Here is a 19,141-nt window from a genome sequence, read left to right as displayed (position 1 = left end):
TGTTCGCGAAAATGTTATTACTTTCGACGATATCAGAGACACACTTTTGCAGGAAAAACCAGTTGTTCAGAAAACTATTTCACACCCTGTCATAGAAATTAAAATTGGTTCATCGAAATTTTCAGCAGTAATTGATTCCGGATCACCTATGTCAGTTATAAATGAGGAGACTTTTAATGAGTGCAACAAAGAGAATACCTATCCCACATTACCTTTAGGCAAAACCAAAGTGAAAGGAGCAGTATCAAGTAAAGGTGTAGACGTTAAATTACAGACGCATTTATCATTTTGTATTGGAGGTCATACTTTTCATTCAAATTTTTGGATTGTTCCGTTATTGACAACAGACGTTATTTTAGGCATGAACTTTTTGGTACAACACGACGTTGTGGTCGATTTTCAAAATTCTTATTTAATGTTGAAGGACGAAAATGTGCAATTGGCTTTAGAATTTCAGCACTCATTATCATCAGAAGAGGAAACAATTAACTGTACAGAGGTCATTTCAGTATTGCGTAACATAGACTGTAATCCCACATTGTTCACAGACACGTACGTACATAACTATAACATTCCAGACGAAACCGACTACGACGTAATGCAGATGATTTCTGATAAAGTTAAACAAAGCAGTGCAAATACAGACGACGAACGCACGCAGCTACATAAAATTCTTTTACAGCAAGCTCCAGTTTTTGACAATGTTCCTGGTACTATGTCCGGCTTTATGTATGAATTTCAAGTGAAACAGCACGATACATTTAAAGCAAAACATTATCCGATTCCATATATTCATAGAGAACAAGTTAAAAAAGAGTTGCAGGATATGCTCGATCAAGGAATTATAGAACCAGCAGTTAGTCCGTACATAAACCCGCTGCATATTGTTAAGAAAAAAGATGGGTCACTTCGCCTTGTACTTGATTCACGCCACATTAATGACATTATTATTAATGAAACAGATCGACCACAGACATTAGAAGAACTTTTACAGAAATTTCACGGTACAGCTATTTATTCCACATTAGATCTGAAATCGGGATTTTGGCAAATTCAACTTCATCCAAATTGCAGAAAGTACACAGCATTTCTCTGTTTTGGTGATTGCTATCAGTTTTGCAAATTACCATTCGGCTTAACTATTTCCTCTGCAGCTTTTATTCGCGGTTTGAACACAATACTTCCGACAGAACTGAAAGACAGAATTACGACGTACGTAGACGACATTCTTATCGCAGAAGCTAACTGGTCTGAACACAATCTGATTCTTGAACAACTGTTGCAAACTTTTCATGCACAAGGACTTACAGTGAATCTCAGTAAATCACATTTTGGTAAAACTTCTATAAAATTTCTTGGACACGTAATTTCAGCAGAAGGCATTGCGCCTGATCCAGAAAAACTTCAAGCTCTACGTGACATTACTGTTCCCACAACGAAGAAACAATTACGCAGCTTTTTGGGGTTAATTAACTTTTTTCGCAAATTTATTCATCATTCTGCTTTAGACACGCCTAGATTATGCCAATTAACAGGTAAAAACACTATTTGGTCTTGGGATAAGCAAGCACATTCTGAATTCGTGAACCTGAAACATGCTTTGTTGAATGCTCCACTTTTATCGCACCCAGATCTTACTCGAAATTTTTCTATTGCCACCGACAGTTCCAACACAGCTTTAGGCGTACACATTTTTCAGGAAATTGAAGAAGATGGCTCTACAGTAATTAAAAACATCGCATTTGCAAGCCGCATTTTGTCACCTGCTGAACGAAATTATTCCGTTACTGAATTAGAAACGTTATGTGTTGTATGGGCTTTTACGAGATTTCGGCATTTTCTGTATGGTAGACACACCACCGTTTACACAGACCACAGAGCTATACAATTTTTACTTTCAGCTAAATTCACTCACGATAGATTAAGCAGATGGAAACTTTATTTACAGGAATTTAATTTTACGATTGTTCACATTCCCGGCACACAAAATGTTATAGCAGACGCACTTTCGCGTTCTCTCAGCAACAATCAGCAAGACGTAACAACCAACTTCTGCAAAGCAAATTTCAGCGTCATGTACATTCAGCAAGTCGCATTTGAAAATTTTATTTCATCTTCATTACAGGATATAGCACGAGAGCAAAGCAAAGACAATGTGTGGAAAGAAATTAAACACCTTTGGCAAGATAAGAATAATGTTACGATTAGGAACCACTACACTGTACGCAATGACATTCTGTTTCGCCGTTCTCATCCAGACAGCAACAATTGGTTATTATGCATTCCTGACGAACTGGTTAACAAATTAATTTGGTATACTCATTTAAGCTACGCACATTATGGAGCTAGAAAATGTTTTCTTATACTGAGACAGAACTGTTATTTTGCCAGCATGGAAAAACGTATACGACGAGTTTTAGCGTCATGTAAAATTTGCCAGAAAGCTAAGTCTGGCACAACTTCACATATTCCTCCATTATATCCCATTGTACCTGTTAAATTAAGACATATGGCCGCAGTAGATATTTTTGGTCCAATTCCGAGAACTAACAGAGGTTTTTGCTACATCTTTGTCGCTGTTGAACTCACTTCAAAATTTGTTACTTTCACTCCGTTACGTAAAGCTACTGCCAAAACTGTTTCGAAAGCATTTGTAAAGCATTTCTTATTTCATGTAGGGCATGTGATGAAAGTAATTTCAGATAATGGATCACAATTTCGTTCTGCTATATGGACACGCATGTTACGAGCTAGAAACATTTCTCCGATTTATATATCCAAGTACCACGCTTCTTCGAACCCTTGTGAACGATTAATGAAAGAAATTGGTAAACTGTGTAGAATATACTGCCACAAAAGACATGTTAATTGGGACACACACATACACTCATTCCAAGATGTAATTAATTCCATTCCAAATGAATCCACTATGCTATCTCCGTCTGTTATACTGAAAAACGTTGAACCACCAAACAAAATTAAAGAATTAGTAACATTTCCTACATCTCGTCGATTACGACACCATGAAATAATTGACATTGCGCTGAACAACATCAAACGTGCCGCAGAGCGCCGGAGAAGACAGCAAAAACAGGTTTGTAGACGCCGAGACTTTCACGTTGGACAGAAGATATTAGTACGTACACATTATTTATCCAGCAAATTAAAAGGTAAGTGCAGTAAATTTGAACTTCTATATGCAGGTCCATATCGGATTCGCAGCATTCCTCATCCCAATGTTGTACACGTCGAAACTTTGAGAACCAGGAAAAGTAAGGGGAACCATCATGTGTCAAACATTAAACCCTTTATAGAATGAAACCACTTTACGATGTAACATGTTATGAGGCCATTTACACATATTATGACCACTTATGCAATTATATTCACATGACTAATTACTGATGATTATCGTATTTTTTTTTTTTTTTTTTGGCAAGTGCCCGGCAAGGTAAGGTTAGCAGGTCGCTCTTCTTGTCGTTATACACTAGACCGTGCATATTTTCCAGATGAACTTACGCATTTTATGAATAATTATGCAATTCTCTGTAATGACGCATTAATTTTATCAAATTCTCTCTCCATTGAAGTCTTTAATTATCGCCTCTATTAACTACACAACATACAAGCTGAACACAACGAATGTCACATTTTGTCTTTCTTATGTATGTACGATGTTTTCATGTTTTGTTTATATGCATTGTGAACTAGTTAAGGTATAACACACACCATTTGACTTTGACATTTTGCCTTGTGATATCTCAACATCGTGACTGTTTTACATTTTCCTTTTTTGCTGCTGCATTACGATATTCTCTGTACACTTTTTGCCTTTAAACACTGTCTATGCTTTGAGATATTACGTTTTCTGTCATCTTATGCTGTATGCTTAATTGAGTCACCATTAACCAGTCACTATTTAATGGGTATATGATTTAAATGCAAGACATTAATCTTTCTTCATCAATTTCAGAAAGAAATGATGCGTTAAGGAAATAAATTAAACAGAAATGGGAATTTCACCTACGGAATAAACGAAAGAAGATGCAATAAACTAATGAGGACGAGTAAATGGATCAGAATTAACAAGCATTAACAAGAATATACTATACACATCGCAGAATAGCAGTCTTAACTAATTTTTTCTTTCAGAATACAAAGCGATTGATGCAAGCTGTCAGACAGAACTACACATCTTAGTTTTAAGTGATGAAATATGCTAGGGATAAGGAATAGTTGTGTGATGAATAATGAAGTGATTTTTTGCAGATGATAATTAATGCTGACGAAGAATAATGATGAAGAATATGGTACTATGAATAATGAAGTTTTTGTTTACAGGTGATGATAATGATGGAGTTATGATGATATGAATAATGAAGTTTTTCTTTACAGATGAGGATAATGTTGAAGTTATGTATTTATGCTATGTAGTTATTTAAGTATTTGTTGCAGTTTACTTTGACAGCAGGTGTTATATTGCGTAGTAGGATGACTGAAGGTTTTGGAAAGGACAGCAATGGAACACACATTTTTTATACACATTTCACTACCTGTTAATTCGAAGTTCACTACTTTTCAGCATAGTCTGCGTTTCTTCTTTCAGCTCAATAATCCATTTTGTATTTTTTCTAGGAGAAGCTTTTCATGATACTTACTAAACTTGTTACTTATTATACCTGTTCTAGTACTTGCAATTTATTTTTTTTTTACCCATTTGTGTCTATCATTTATAAATGTGATAACCTTGCTACAGCTGACTCATGACGAATGACGTTACGCATTTTCATTTATAGGAACAACCTAGAATCAATTTTTTCTCCTTTTTTTCTTCTTGCTTTCCCTTATAATTACCCAAGCAATGCATTGCTAGCACAAAAAAAAAAAAAAAAAAAGTATTACCAGTCCCAAATAATGTCACTAGTTTATGATAATTCTGCATAATACTAATTAGCTCTGAATAGTATGTCACTTGAATAATGACTTCTTATTGTAATGAGACTACTTATTATGCCCATGATTCTTAATGCTATGATTGTAATTAACTGATTTTTAATAATGACTTGTTAATTCGATAATTGATGGCCGCTGAGTGCCGATAATTAGTGTCACTTAATGAATTATGTATTAATTATGTCATTAATTAGCTACTGTATTCAATTATGACTTCATGTTTTTAATAATAGGCCACTGAGTGCCAATAATTAATGTAACTAAATGTTTTGTTAGTAATTATGCCATTACTTAGCTTCTGTTTTCAATGAAGACTTCTCATGATAATACTGAATGATGATAAATATTTTGTACTAATCAATAATTGCTAGCCACTGAGTGCCAATAATTATTTGTAAATATGTCATTTGAATGAGGAAAAATGTTTTGTAATACTCAATACTTGATGGCCATTGATTGCCACTCTTGTCTGTAAATTAATTAATGAACATTTTTCTGTAATATTACATTCATGGTACAGAAATGTTCAATAACTGAGCTATGTATGCCGCATACTACTTATGTAATCACCTATTAAGGCTTGTCTGTTAGTTAATGTCCTTCAGCTTCTGAGCTAACTACCCTGAATTACTGTAATATCCATTTGTCCTATACATCCTCCTAATCATGGAGCACTATATTTGGTTTTGCACTAATTCTACGTTGGTGTGCCTCTTAAGAGCGTGGTGTTGACACGACATGCTGTCCACCACCGTAAGCGAAGAAGACGTTATTATGGTCCCACTGTTTGGTGTACCTGATGTACTGCCAAATGATAGCATGGAATAATACTACGACGTTTCACTGTCTTGATACGCTGATAAATACTTCTGGGAACGGAACTGCAGATTGTATCACTTAGTTGTGATTCTGTGGAAAGATACGGACTTTCAGTGCAGCTATGTGCAAACTAAAGTGCTACAACCATGATGCAATCCTTTCCTTTCCTATCCTAATAGTGAAAATCAATTTTAACTAACACCATGTATGTTCATGGCCTATACATTTTTTCTCGATTTGTTGAACTCCAGTGCGAGTACACTTATGTCACCTGTCGACACGATTTTTTGCTATTATGTTTATTTATTGTGAAAATACTAAAGACATTTTTTGATTTGTTCTGAAGTGCAGTATGTGTGCACTCTTGTCATTTATATTGTATATACTTTTGTGATTTGATGATTTTTTTGTACACTTGCGTTTATTTCTTATGAAAATGTTCAAAAATTTTCAGTGCATGTGCACTCATGACACTTGTCAACATGATTTTTTTTGCCTGTTATGAAACTGCTAAAGAATTTTTCAGTGTGTGTGCATTTTATTATCTGTCAAATAATTTGTATATACATTTTTCCTGATTTGTTTTGTACTTATATTTTGTCTTGTCTGTAATGTTTTGTAATTGGTGCATGCGCACAACATTTAATTCATGTATTACATCCAAATATTTTGTAAATGTTAATTAATTAAAGGAAAAATTTGTTACGATGGCAAGTCCAAATGACTCACCATCGCTGCCAAATTTTTGCCCCCCCCAGTGGAGGGTTATGAAACACGTATGTTGTGCGGCAGCGATGCTGAGACATTGTAGAATCTCTGACCAGAGCAGTTGCGCTCGACTCGCAGTAGCGAGCAGTCAGTCAGTCTGTAGTAGTCAGTCCGCAGTAGTGCTAGGAGTCTGTCAGTAGTGGTAGCGCAGAGCAGTCGGCGGGCGTCGGCACCGCAATGGTCGAGATTCAGGATAAGGTATATTGTTAATCAGCATCGCGCTCAACTAGTAATGTTAATTAAGTGTAATTTTCTGTAAAAATCGCCCCCAATAATAATTTTGATTTTGAAAGCAATTTTTTAACAAAAAAAAAGTCATTTGATTCCCTTGCATTTCCTTAAACAAAATTTTCAGTTAACTTCAAAAAAAAATTTAGTTATTGCCATACATCTGCTGCAAGTTGTCCCGCGGAATAAGAGCAGATATTTCTCATGCAGTCATATTAAGGTAAGAAATTAATTTTGATATTTGCACAGGGCCAAAGACCGACATTTCGGTTAAATTGAGTTTTGATTATCACTGTAGTTCATTGTCATGGGATTATCTTACATTTTGTGTGGAGAACTTATACTTGGGTCAGATTGCTAATTTTTCTTAATTGTCTTTGTCATTAATAATTTTGCGGGAGTTTACACTTAGCTGTAGCTCCATTTCCATTAAGTATTGTCATTTTTCAAAAATTTCTGTGGGGAGGTTACAATAGTTGCAGAAGTACCGAAAAAATCATGTCAAATTTAAAAGAACGCAAAACCCCCAAGACTGGCGAAGTTTCTGGAGTATAGCTGTGCGGTGTGGGATCCGCATCAGGTAGGACTGACGGATGACATCGAAAAAGTACAAAGGAGGGGAGTTCGTTTTGTATTATCGCGAAATAGGGGAGATAGCGCCACAAACATGATACTTGAATTGGTGTGGCAATCATTAAAACAAAGGTTTTTTCGTTGCGACGGGATCTTCTCATGAAATTTCAGTCACCAGTTTTCTCCTCCGATTGCGAAAACATTCTGTTGCACCCATCTACGTAGGGAGAAATGATCACCACGATAACATAAGAGAAATCAGGGCTTGCACAGATAAATTTAAGTGCTCGTTTTTCCCGCGCGCATTTCGAGAGACGAACGGTTGAGAGACAGCTTGAAAGTATACGTATATATGTACATATGCGTATATATATCCTACATCTTCTCCTAAGGCACTGGACCGATTTCAAGCAAACTTGATACATAAATCATTTACTGTCTGTAACGAATCGCTGTGAGGGTAAGAACCACCTACCTATCAAAGCGATGGGATGAGCGTGTAAAAGCAGTGTAGCGCATGATCCACGAATAGACATACTTTAGACCTCCGGTATTTGAGAATGGGAGCACTTAATGACTTGTAACAAACTTTACACATAACTTCAAATCTCTAAGAAACTTTTTTTCGCTGATAACCCTGACAAAATAATGAAAGGAAAATGTTTTTTCTCTTAGTAAATGTTTTATGTCATTATTTCTTTACTACTAACTGCATTCCCTAAACATTTCGCATACTGTATCTACATATACCACTGGATGTAGCTCCAAATTATATCATTGTTCGATACATGGTTCACGAGATAGTACGTCATGAACATTCAAATACCGGTACGTGAAAATGAAACTAAAGAGCGAAATTCGCTGGAGATTCTGGTGTAATATGTGTACAAATACGTTAAACGTGTCAAACATATGGCAAATGTATTTCACGTGTGCGTACGCAGGAAAAGCCACCAGTAGAAAGCTCATTTTAAATCCATGGAACGATTTCAACCAAATTTGGTACAGATATTAGTTAAGATTTGGAAACAAATTCTGTGGGGATAACAACCGCCAGCCTCTTATTGGGGTGAGCGTAATAACGTGGAGAGAGAGGAGGTAGGAAGAGAAGAATAGACAACAGACACCGAGGGGAAAGGAGCAGATGGATATGGAAAGGAAAGAGGAAGAGTAGGAGAGAGACAGGGTGAGGTAGGAATAGGCAGAGAAAAGGGGGAGGATTACATCCGCCAGTCTCTGTAATAACGTGGAGAGAGAGGAGGTAGGAGGAGAAGAAAACAGACACCGAGGGGAAAGGAGCAGATGGATATGGAAAGGAAAGAGGATGAATAGGAGAGACACAGAGTGAGGTAGAAATAGGCAGAGAGAAGGGGGACGGGGATAGTACATGAAAGGAGAGGACATAAATAGGAAGAGACGGTCAGTGAGAGGACGAGAACGCAATGGACAGAGGGAGTGGGGTGGAGGAGGTGGAAAACGACTGGTGGCAGGAGGAGACAGACTGAAAAAGGGGGGGGGGGGAGTGGCCACAGAGAAGGGCAGGAGGTGATGGACACAGAGCGGAAGGGTGGAGAAGGTGGAGGGAGAGAGAGTGTGTGTGCTGGATGTGAAGGAGAAGATGGACGCAGAAAGGGGTAAGGAGGAGATGTACTAATACAAGACAGAAATAAATACACTACTGGCCATTAAAATTGATGCACCAAGAAGAAATGCAGATGATAAACTGGTATTCATTGGACTAATATATTATACTATAATTGACATGTGTTTACAGTTTCACGCAATTTGGGTGCATAGATCCTGAGAAATCAGTACCCAGAACAACCATCTCTGGCCGTAATAACGGCCTTGTTACGCCTGGGCATTGAGCCCAACAGAGCTTGGAGGCGTGTACAGGTACAGCTGCCCATGCAGCTTCAACACGATACCACAGTTCATCAAGAGTAGTGACTGGCATACGGTGACGAGCCAGTTGTTCGGCCACCATTGACCAGAAGTTTTCAATTGGTGAGAGATCTGGCCAGGGCAGCAGTCGAACATTTTCTGTACAGGACCTGCAGCATGCGGTCGTGCATTATGCTGCCGAAATGTGGGGTTTCGCAGGGATCGAATGAAGGGTAGATCCACGGGTCGTGACACATCTGAAATGTAACGTCCACTGTTCAAAGTGCTGTCAATGCGAATAAGAGGTGACCGAGACGTGTAACCAATGGCACCCCTTACCATCACGCCGGGTGATACGCCAATATGGCGATGACGAATACACGCTTCCAATGTGCGTTCACCGCGATGTCGACAAACACGGATGCCACCATCGTGATGCTGTAAACAGAACCTGGATTCATCCGAAAAAATGACGTTTTGCAATTCGTGCACCCAGGTTCGTCATTGAGTACACCATCGCAGGCGCTACTGTCTGTGATGAAGTGCCAAGAGAACCGCAACGATGGTCTCCGAGCTGATAGACCATGCTGCTGCAAACGTCGTCGAACTGTTCGTGCAGATAGTTGTTGTCTTGCAAACGTCCCTATCTCTTGACTCAGGGATAGAGACGTGGCTGCACGATCCGTTACAGCCATGCGGATAAGATGCCTGTCATCTCGACTGCTAGTGATACGAGGCCTTTGGGATCCAGCATGGCGTTCCGTATCACCCTCCTGAACCGATATTCTGCTAACAGTCATTGGATCTCGACCAACGTGAGCAGCAATGTCTAGATACGATAAACCGTAATCGCGATAGGCTACAATCCGACTTTATCAAAGTCGGAAACGTGATGGTACTCACTTCTGCTCCTTATACGAGACATCACAAACTTTCATCAGGCAACGCCGGTCAAATGCTGTTAGTGTATGAGAATTCGGTTGGAAACTTTCCTCATCTGAGCACGTTGTAGGTGTCGCCAACGGCGCCACCTTTGTGTGAATGTTCTGAAAAGCTAATCATGTGAATATCAGAGCATCTTCTTCCTGTCGGTGAAATTTCGCGTCTCTAGCACGTCATCTTCGTGGTGTAGCAATTTCAATGGCCAGTAGTGTACATATTCGAGCAACGCCGGGTACTCACCTAATTACCTAATAAACGAGGGAGCTACCGAGGAGAACATTACCAGGAAGCACATCAGCCGACGACTTACAATTTGCACCAAACTGAAATTCTAATTCAGATGAAGCTGCGTCCGAACAGGTGGAAGCCCCAACGATACCGACCGAGCGCCGTGCCATCCTCAGCCGATAGGCGTCACTAGATTCAGATACGAAGTGGCACTTAACTTCGGTGATCCGACGGCAACCGGTGCAACCAACGCAGCAACGGCGTTGGCTTCCTATGGAGCACTCTGTGGAAGATCAGTTTGGATGCCGTAGAAATGTTGGAACACGTGAGGCAATACTGACCCTACGACTTATCTTAGAAGAAAGGCAAAACTACGTTTCTAGCATTTGTAGACTTAGAGAAAGCTTTTGGCAATGTTAGCTGGAATACTCTCTTTCAAATTCTGAAGGTGACAGGGGTAAAATACAGGGAGCGTAAGGCTATTTACAATTTTTACAGAAACCAGATGGCAGTTATAATAGTCGAGGGGTATGAAAGGGAAGCAGTGTTTGGGAAGAGAGTGAGAGAGGGTTGTAGCCTATCCCCGATGTTATTCAATCTGTATATTGAGCAAGCAATAAAGGAAACAAAAGAAAAGTTCGGAGTAAGTATTAAAATCCATGGAGAAGAAATAAAAACTTTGAGGTTTCGCAGATGACATTGTATTTCCGTCAGAGACAGGAATGGACTTGGAAGAGCAGTTGAATGGAATGGACAGTGTCTTGAAAGGAGGATATAAGAAGAACATCAACAAAAGCAAAACGAAGATAATGGAATGTAGTCGAATTAAGTCGGGTGATGCTGAGGGAATTAAATTAGGAAATGGGACAGTGTAGAGTGGTAAAGGATTTTTGTTATTTGGGGAGCAAAATAACTGATGATGGTCGAAGCAGAGAGGATATAAAATGTAGACTGGCAATGGCAAGAAAAGCGTTTCTGAAGAAGAGAAATTTGTTAACATGGAGTTGTTGTTGTTGCGGTCTTCAGTCCTGAGACTGGTTTGATGCAGCTACTCTATCCTGTGGAAGCTTCTTCATCTCCCAGTACCTACTGCAACCTACATCCTTCTGAATCTGCTTAGTGTATTCATCTCTTGGTCTCCCTCTACGATTTTTACCCCCCACGCTGCCCTCCGATGCTAAATTTGTGATCCCTTGATGCCTCAAAACATGTCCTACCAATCGATCCCTTCTTCTGGTCAAGTTGTGCCACAAACTTCTCTTCTCCCCAATCCTATTCAATACCTCCTCATTAGTTACGTGATCTACCCACCTTATCTTCAGCATTCTTCTGTAGCACCACATTTCGAAAGCTTCTATTCTCTTCTTGTCCAAACTGGTTATCGTCCATGTTTCACTTCCATTCATGGCTACACTCCATACAAATACTTTCAGAAACTACTTCCTGACACTTAAATCTATACTCGATTTTAACAAATTTCTCTTCTTCAGAAACGATTTCCTTGCCATTGCCAGTCTACATTTTATATTCTCTCTACTTTGACCATCATCAGTTATTTTACTCCGTAAATAGCAAAACTCCTTTACTACTTTAAGTGTCTCATTTCCTAATCTAATCCCCTCAGCATCACCCGATTTAATTTGACTACATTCCATTATCCTCGTTTTGCTTTTGTTGATGTTCATCTTATATCCTGCTTTCAAGACACTGTCCATTCCGTTCAACTGCTCTTCCAAGTCCTTTGCTGTCTCTGACAGAATTACAATGTCATCGGCGAACCTCAAAGTTTTTACTTCTTCTCCATGAATTTTAATACCTACTCCGAATATTTCTTTTGTTTCCTTTACTGCTTGCTCAATATACAGATTGAATAACATTGGGGACAAGCTACAACCCTGTCTCACTCCTTTCCCAACCACTGCTTCCCTTTCATGCCCCTCGACTCTTATAACTGCCATCTGGTTTCTGTACAAATTGTAAATAGCCTTTCGCTCCCTGTATTTTACCCCTGCCACCTTCAGAATTTGAAAGAGAGTATTCCAGTTAACGTTGACAAAAGCTTTCTCTAAGTCTACAAATGCTAGAAACGTAGGTTTGCCTTTTCTTAATCTTTCTTCTAAGATAAGTCGTAAGGCTAGTATTGCCTCACGTGTTCCAACATTTCTACGGAATCCAAACTGATCTTCCCCGAGGTCCACTTCTACCAGTTTTTCCATTCGTCTGTAAAGAATTCGCGTTAGTATTTTGCAGCTGTGACTTATTAAACTGATAGTTCGGTAATTTTCACATCTGTCAACACCTGCTTTCTTTGGGATTGGAATTATTATATTCTTCTTGAAGTCTGTGGGTATTTCGCCTGTCTCATACATCTTGCTCACCAGATGGTAGAGTTTTGTCATGACTGGTTCTCCCGAGGCCATCAGTAGTTCTAATGGAATGTTGTCTACTGCCGGGGCCTTGTTTCGACTCAGGTCTTTCAGTGCTCTGTCAAACTGTTCACGCAGTATCTTATCTCCCATTTCATCTTCATCTACATCCTCTTCCATTTCCATAATATTGTCCTCAAGTACATCGCCCTTGTATAAACCCTCTATATACTCCTTCCACCTTTCTGCCTTCCCTTCTTTGCTTAGAACTGGGTTGCCATCTGAGCTCTTGATATTCATATAAGTGGTTCTCTTCTCTCCAAAGATGTCTTTAATTTTCCTGTAGGCAGTATCTGTCTTACCCCTAGTGAGACAAGCCTCTACATCCTTACATTTGTCCTCTAGCCATCCCTGCTTAGCCATTTTGCACTTCCTGTCGATCTCATTTTTGAGACATTTGTATTCATTTTTGCCTGCTTCATTTACTGCATTTTTATATTTTCTCCTTTCATCAATTAAATTCAATGTTTCTTCTGTTACCCAAGAATTTCTATTAGCCCTCGTCGTTTTACCCACTTGATCCTCTGCTGCCTTCACTACTTCATCCCCCAGAGCTACCCATTCTTCTTCTACTGTATTTCTTTTCCCCGTTCCTGTCAATTGTTCCCTTATGCTCTCCCTGAAACTCTCTACAACCTCTGGTTCTTTCAGTTTATCCAGGTCCCAACTCCTTAAATACCCACCTTTTTGCATTTTCTTCAGTTTCAATCTGCAGTTCATAACCAATAGATTGTGTTCAGAATCCACATCTGCCCCTGGAAATGTCTTACAATTTAAAACCTGGTTCCTAAATCTCTGTCTTACCATTATATAATCTGTATGATACCTTTTAGTATCTCCAGGATTCTTCCAGGTATACAACCTTCTTTTAAGATTCTTGAACCAAGTGTTAGCTATGATTAAGTTATGCTCTGTGCAAAATTCTACAAGGCGGCTTCCTCTTTCATTTCTTCCCCCCAATCCATATTCACCTACTATGTTTCCTTCTCTCCCTTTTCCTACTGACGAATTCCAGTCACCCATGACTATTAAATTTTCGTCTCCCTTCAATACCCGAATAATTTCTTTTATCTCGTCATACATTTCATCAATTTCTTCATCATCTGCAGAGCTAGTTGGCATATAAACTTGTACTACTGTAGTAGGCGTGGGCTTCGTGTCTATCTTGGCCACAATAATGCGTTCACTATGCTGTTTGTAGTAGCTTACCCGCATTCCTATTTTCCTATTCATTATTAAACCTACTCCTGCATTACTCCTATTTGATTTTGTATTTATAACCCTGTAATCACCTGACCAAAAGTCTTGTTCCTCCTGCCACCGAACTTCACTAATTCCCACTATATCTAACTTTAACCTATCCATTTCCCTTTTTTAATTTTCTAACATACCTGCCCGATTAAGGGATCTGACATTCCACGCTCCGATCCGTAGAACGCCAGTTTTCTTTCTCCTGATAACGACGTCCTCTTGAGTAGTCCCCGCCCGGAGACCCGAATGGGGGACTATTTTACCTCCGGAATATTTTACCCAAGAGGACGCCATCATCATTTAATCATACAGTAAAGCTGCATGTCCTCGGGAAAATTTACGGCTGTAATTTCCTTTTGCTTTCAGCCGTTCGCAGTACCAGCACAGCAAGGCCGTTTTGGTTAATGTTACAAGGCCAGATGAGTCAATCATCCAGACTGTTGCCCCTGCAACTACTGAAAAGGCTGCTGCCCCTCTTCAGGAACCACATGTTTGTCTGGCCTCTCAACAGATACCCCTCCGTTGTGGTTGCACCTACGGTACGGCCATCTGTATCGCTGAGGCACGGAAGCCTCCCCACCAACGGCAAGGTCCATGGTTCATGGTTCATGGAGTATAGATTTAAATGTCAGGAAGTCGTTTCTGAAAGTATTTGTATGGAGCGTAGCCATGTATGGAAGTGAAACGTGGACGATAAATAGTTTAGACAAGAAGAGAATAGAAGGTTTCGAAATGTGGTGCTGCAGAAGAACGCTGAAGATTAGATGGGTAGATCACATTACTCATGACGAGGTATTGAACAGAATTGGGGAGAAGAGGAACTTGTGGCACAACTTGACTAGAAGAAAGGATTGGTTGGTAGGACATCAAGGGATAACCAATTTAGTATTGGAGGGCAGCGTGGAGGGTTAAAATCGTAGAGGGAGACCAAGAGATGAATACACTAAGCAGATTCAGAAGGATGTAGGTTGCAGTAGGTACTGGGAGATGAAGAAGCTTGCACAGGATAGAGTAGCATGGAGAGCTGCATCAAACCAGTCTCAGGACTGAAGACCACAACAACAACAATAACAACTGCATAAAGCATGACGACAAATCGGCGTCGGATTTATTGATTCAAGGACGGTGGGTGTTAATTTAGTTACAGCACCAAGCGACGAATCAAAACAGCGACATTAAGAAGGCTGGCTCAGGGCAGGCCGGTCAGAGAGTGAGGTAAAACTGCCCGCCCGTGGAACGGTATTGAGCCGGGCGGCCACTTTGGCGGGCATTGAGTCGTTGGCGGTGAGGCCGCTGGCCGGCGCTGACCCCACTCAAAGGACGGCCGCCCTCCACGGCGTCCTGTAATTGTCCTCGGGCAGCGCGGCACTGCACGGCACAGCGCGGCTGCTGTTTTAACCCCGCCCGCCTTCTTCCCGCGCACCGCGTCCTGCCTTGGAGAGCCGCCGCCGGCCCTCTCAAAGGCGCACTGCCGGGTAATTGAGAGACTAAACAGCACGGGCCGCGGCTCCTTGATTAAAATACTAATAAAGGCATTCCTATCGGACGCAAATTGTGGTCCGGCGGTCCGCCGGGAATGCCTTTGTCCGACTGTGGCTGGGACCGGGACCGGTGCGTGGCACTGCGTCCGTGAGTGCCTGCGTGCGAGTGTGGGGCGGTGCAGACCGCAGCGGACGCCGCACAACGCGCCCACGAGAGGCCGGCACCGGCTTTCATACACACCCTCCACCGCAGAAAATTCGCTGCCGGCGTTGCTGAACCCGCCGGCCACTGTCTGGTTAAATGCGAGACCGTGGTCGAGTTTGGCCATTTTCTGCCATCTCATTTACGACATCTCGTACTGCTTAACATGGACACCATTCAGCAGCCCAAGAAGAGGCTATTACGTTGTCAGCTGTACCCGGACAGGAAAATAAATACAGGTCTACAAATCCAAACAGGTAGTTTGGCTCCATCCAGGTGCCTTTATACACTCGTGCGTCAAAAGAACTGGTATAGGCGTGCCTCTTCAAATACAGATATATTTCAACAGGCAGAATACGGCGCTGCGGTCGGCAACGTCAATATAAGACAAGTGTTGGAGGTTACTGATGCAACGACAGCAGGTTATCGAAGTTTAAGAGTTGCCGAGCGGTTCTAGGCGCTACAGTCTGGAACCGCGCGACCGCTACGGTCGCAGGTTCGAATCCTGCCTCGGGCATGAATGTGTGTGATGTCCTTAGGTTAGTCAGGTTTAAGTAGTTCTAAGTTCTAGGGACTGATGACCTCAGAAGATAAGTCCCATAGTGCTCAGAGCCATTTTTGAGGTTTAAGTAAGTTTGAACATGGTCTTTAGTCGGCACACGAGCGATGGGACACAGCACCTCCGAGATAGCGATGAAGTGGGGAGTTTCCCGTGCGACCGTTTCACGAGCGTACCGTGAATATCAGGAATCCGGTAAAACATCAGATCTCCTACATCAGTGCGGCCGGAAAAAAATCCTACAAGAACAGGACCAACGACGCCTGAGGAGAATAGTTCAATGTGACAGAAGTGCAACCCTTCCGCAAATTGCTGCAGATTTCCATGCCAGACCATCAACAAGTGTCAACATTGACGTGGGCTTTCTGAGCCGAAGGCCCACTCGTGTACCCTCAATGACTGCACGATGCAAAGCTTTACGCCTCGCCTGGGCCCGTCAACACCTACACAAGACTGTTTCTGAGCGGAAACATGTTGCCCGGTCGGACGAGTCTTGTTTCAAATTGTATCGAGCGGGTGAACGTGTACGGGTATGGAGACAATCTCATGAATCCATAGACGCTGCATGTCAGTAGGATTGGATTGGATTGTGTGGGGCCGGCCGCGGTGGTCTCGCGGTTCTGGGCGCGCAGTCCGGAACCGTGCGACTGCTACGGTCGCAGGTTCTAATCCTGCCTCGGACATGAGTGTGTGTGATGTCCTTAGGTTAGTTAGGTTTAAGTAGTTCTAAGTTCTAAGGGACTGATGACCACAGCAGTTGAGTCCCATAGTGCTCAGAGCCATTTGAACCATTTTGATTGTGTGGGGAAAGAGACCAAACAGCGAGGTCATCGGTCTCATCGGATTAGCGAAGGACAGGGAAGGAAGTCGGCCGTGCCTTTTCAAAGGAACCATCCCGGCATTTGTCTGGAGCGATTTAGGGAAATCACGGAAAACCTAAATCCGGATGGCAGGACGCGGGATTGAACCGTCGTCCTCCCGAATGCGAGGCCAGTGTGCTAACCACTGCGCCACCTCGCTCGGTCATGTCAGTAGGGGACTGTTCCAGCTGGTGGAGGCTCTTCAATGGTGGGAGGCGTGTGATACATCGATATACGATTCGGCCAGGTGACACCTACGTAAGCATCCTGTCTGATCGCCTGCATCAATCCATGTCAGCCGGCCTCTGTGGCAGAGAGTTTCTAGGCGCTTCAGTCTGAAACAGCGCTGCTGCTACCGTCGCAGGTTCGAATCCTGCCTCGGGCATGGATGTGTGTGAAGTCATTGTTAGTTAGTTTTAATTAGTTCTAAGTCTAGGGGCCTGATGACCTCAGATGTTACGTCCCATAGTGCTTCGAGCCATTTGAACCATCAATCCATGTCCATTGCGCATCCGACGGACTGGAGCAAGTCCAGCAGGACAATACGACATCCCAAACGCCCAAAATTGTTACAAAGTGTCTCCAGGAACACTCTTCTGAGCTTAAACACTTCTGCTGGCCCAGACATGGACATTATTGAGCGTATCTGGAATGCCTTGCAACGTGCTGCTGAGAAGAGATCTCCACACCCTCGTACTCTTACGGATTTATGGACAGCTCTGCAGGATTCATGGTATCAATTCCCTCTAGCACTACTTAAGATAGTAGTCGAGTCCATGCCGCGGGGTCTCTACACGACATTAGGGCCGGCCGTGGTGGCCGAGCGGTTCTAGGCGCTACAGTCTGGAACCGCGCGACCGCTATGGTCGCAGGTTCGAATCCTGCCTCGCGCATGGATGTCCTTAGGTTAGTTAGGTTTAAGTAGTTCTAAGTTCTAGGGGACTGATGACCTCAGATGTTGTTCCATTTTTGAACGACATTAGGCAGGTGTGCCAGTTTCTTTGGCTCTTCAGTATATATTAACTAATGGCACTAGACTAATAAAGTTGAGCTCAAACTGGAGCAACATAAAATGATGAAAATTTCGTATATCGACATTGGCATGCAATGTTGCTGCCTATTACGACTCAATACTGCAAAGCTGTTAGCGAAATAGTCACGACACAACACATATATAGTCCTACGGAAAATTGACACATCTTCCAACTCAATAAACAGATTTACAATCAAACAAGTCAAATGAGTGTAATGCTCATTATCTTTGCTCAGTAATAAGAGAATGATCGTTGAGGTTGGTTACTGTGTATAACAAAAATTGTGAAGCAGTCGTGTGTCAAAGAATTGCCTCAGGTTAAGTAAATCTTTTACTCATTCATGTAATCATCATCAGCAGCAGCAGCCGCCAATTCAATCATTAAATGATGTGGCCTCTTCGAGTCGTGGATTCAGGTAGGCTTTCAACAGTCTTCTCCAAGTGGGACGGTCTTGGGCCGTTCTCTGCCAGGTGTTACCAGCGATCTTCTTGATGTCTTTGTCCCATCTGTCTGGTGGTCTTCCTCTAGGCCTCCAGTGCTCTCTCGGACTCCACTCCAGTACTAGCTTCGTCCATCTGTTGTCTTTTCTTCTTGCGACATGGCCAGCCCACTGCCATTTCGAGGAACCTACTGTCTCTAAGATGTCATCAACCTTTTTCACAGACCGAATGTCATCTGCCCTTTTCCTATCCTTTCTTGTATAGCCCAGCATTGATCTCTCCATGGCTCTCTGTGCTGTCCTAAGTTTCCCTTTTGTGAATGAGTTCAGTGTCCATGTCTCGAAGCCATACGTCATCACAGGAAGAATGCATTGATCAAATACTACTTTCTTCAGATTTACTGGCATTTTTGATCTGAATACTGTTGAATTCTTCCCAAATGCTTGCCAGCCAAGCTTGATGCGTCGATAGATTTCTGGCCTTATGTCTCCCT

Source organism: Schistocerca nitens, chromosome 1 (assembly GCF_023898315.1).
Source record: "Schistocerca nitens isolate TAMUIC-IGC-003100 chromosome 1, iqSchNite1.1, whole genome shotgun sequence".
Lineage (NCBI taxonomy): Eukaryota > Metazoa > Arthropoda > Insecta > Orthoptera > Acrididae > Schistocerca > Schistocerca nitens.
This window is presented reverse-complemented; position numbering follows the sequence as displayed.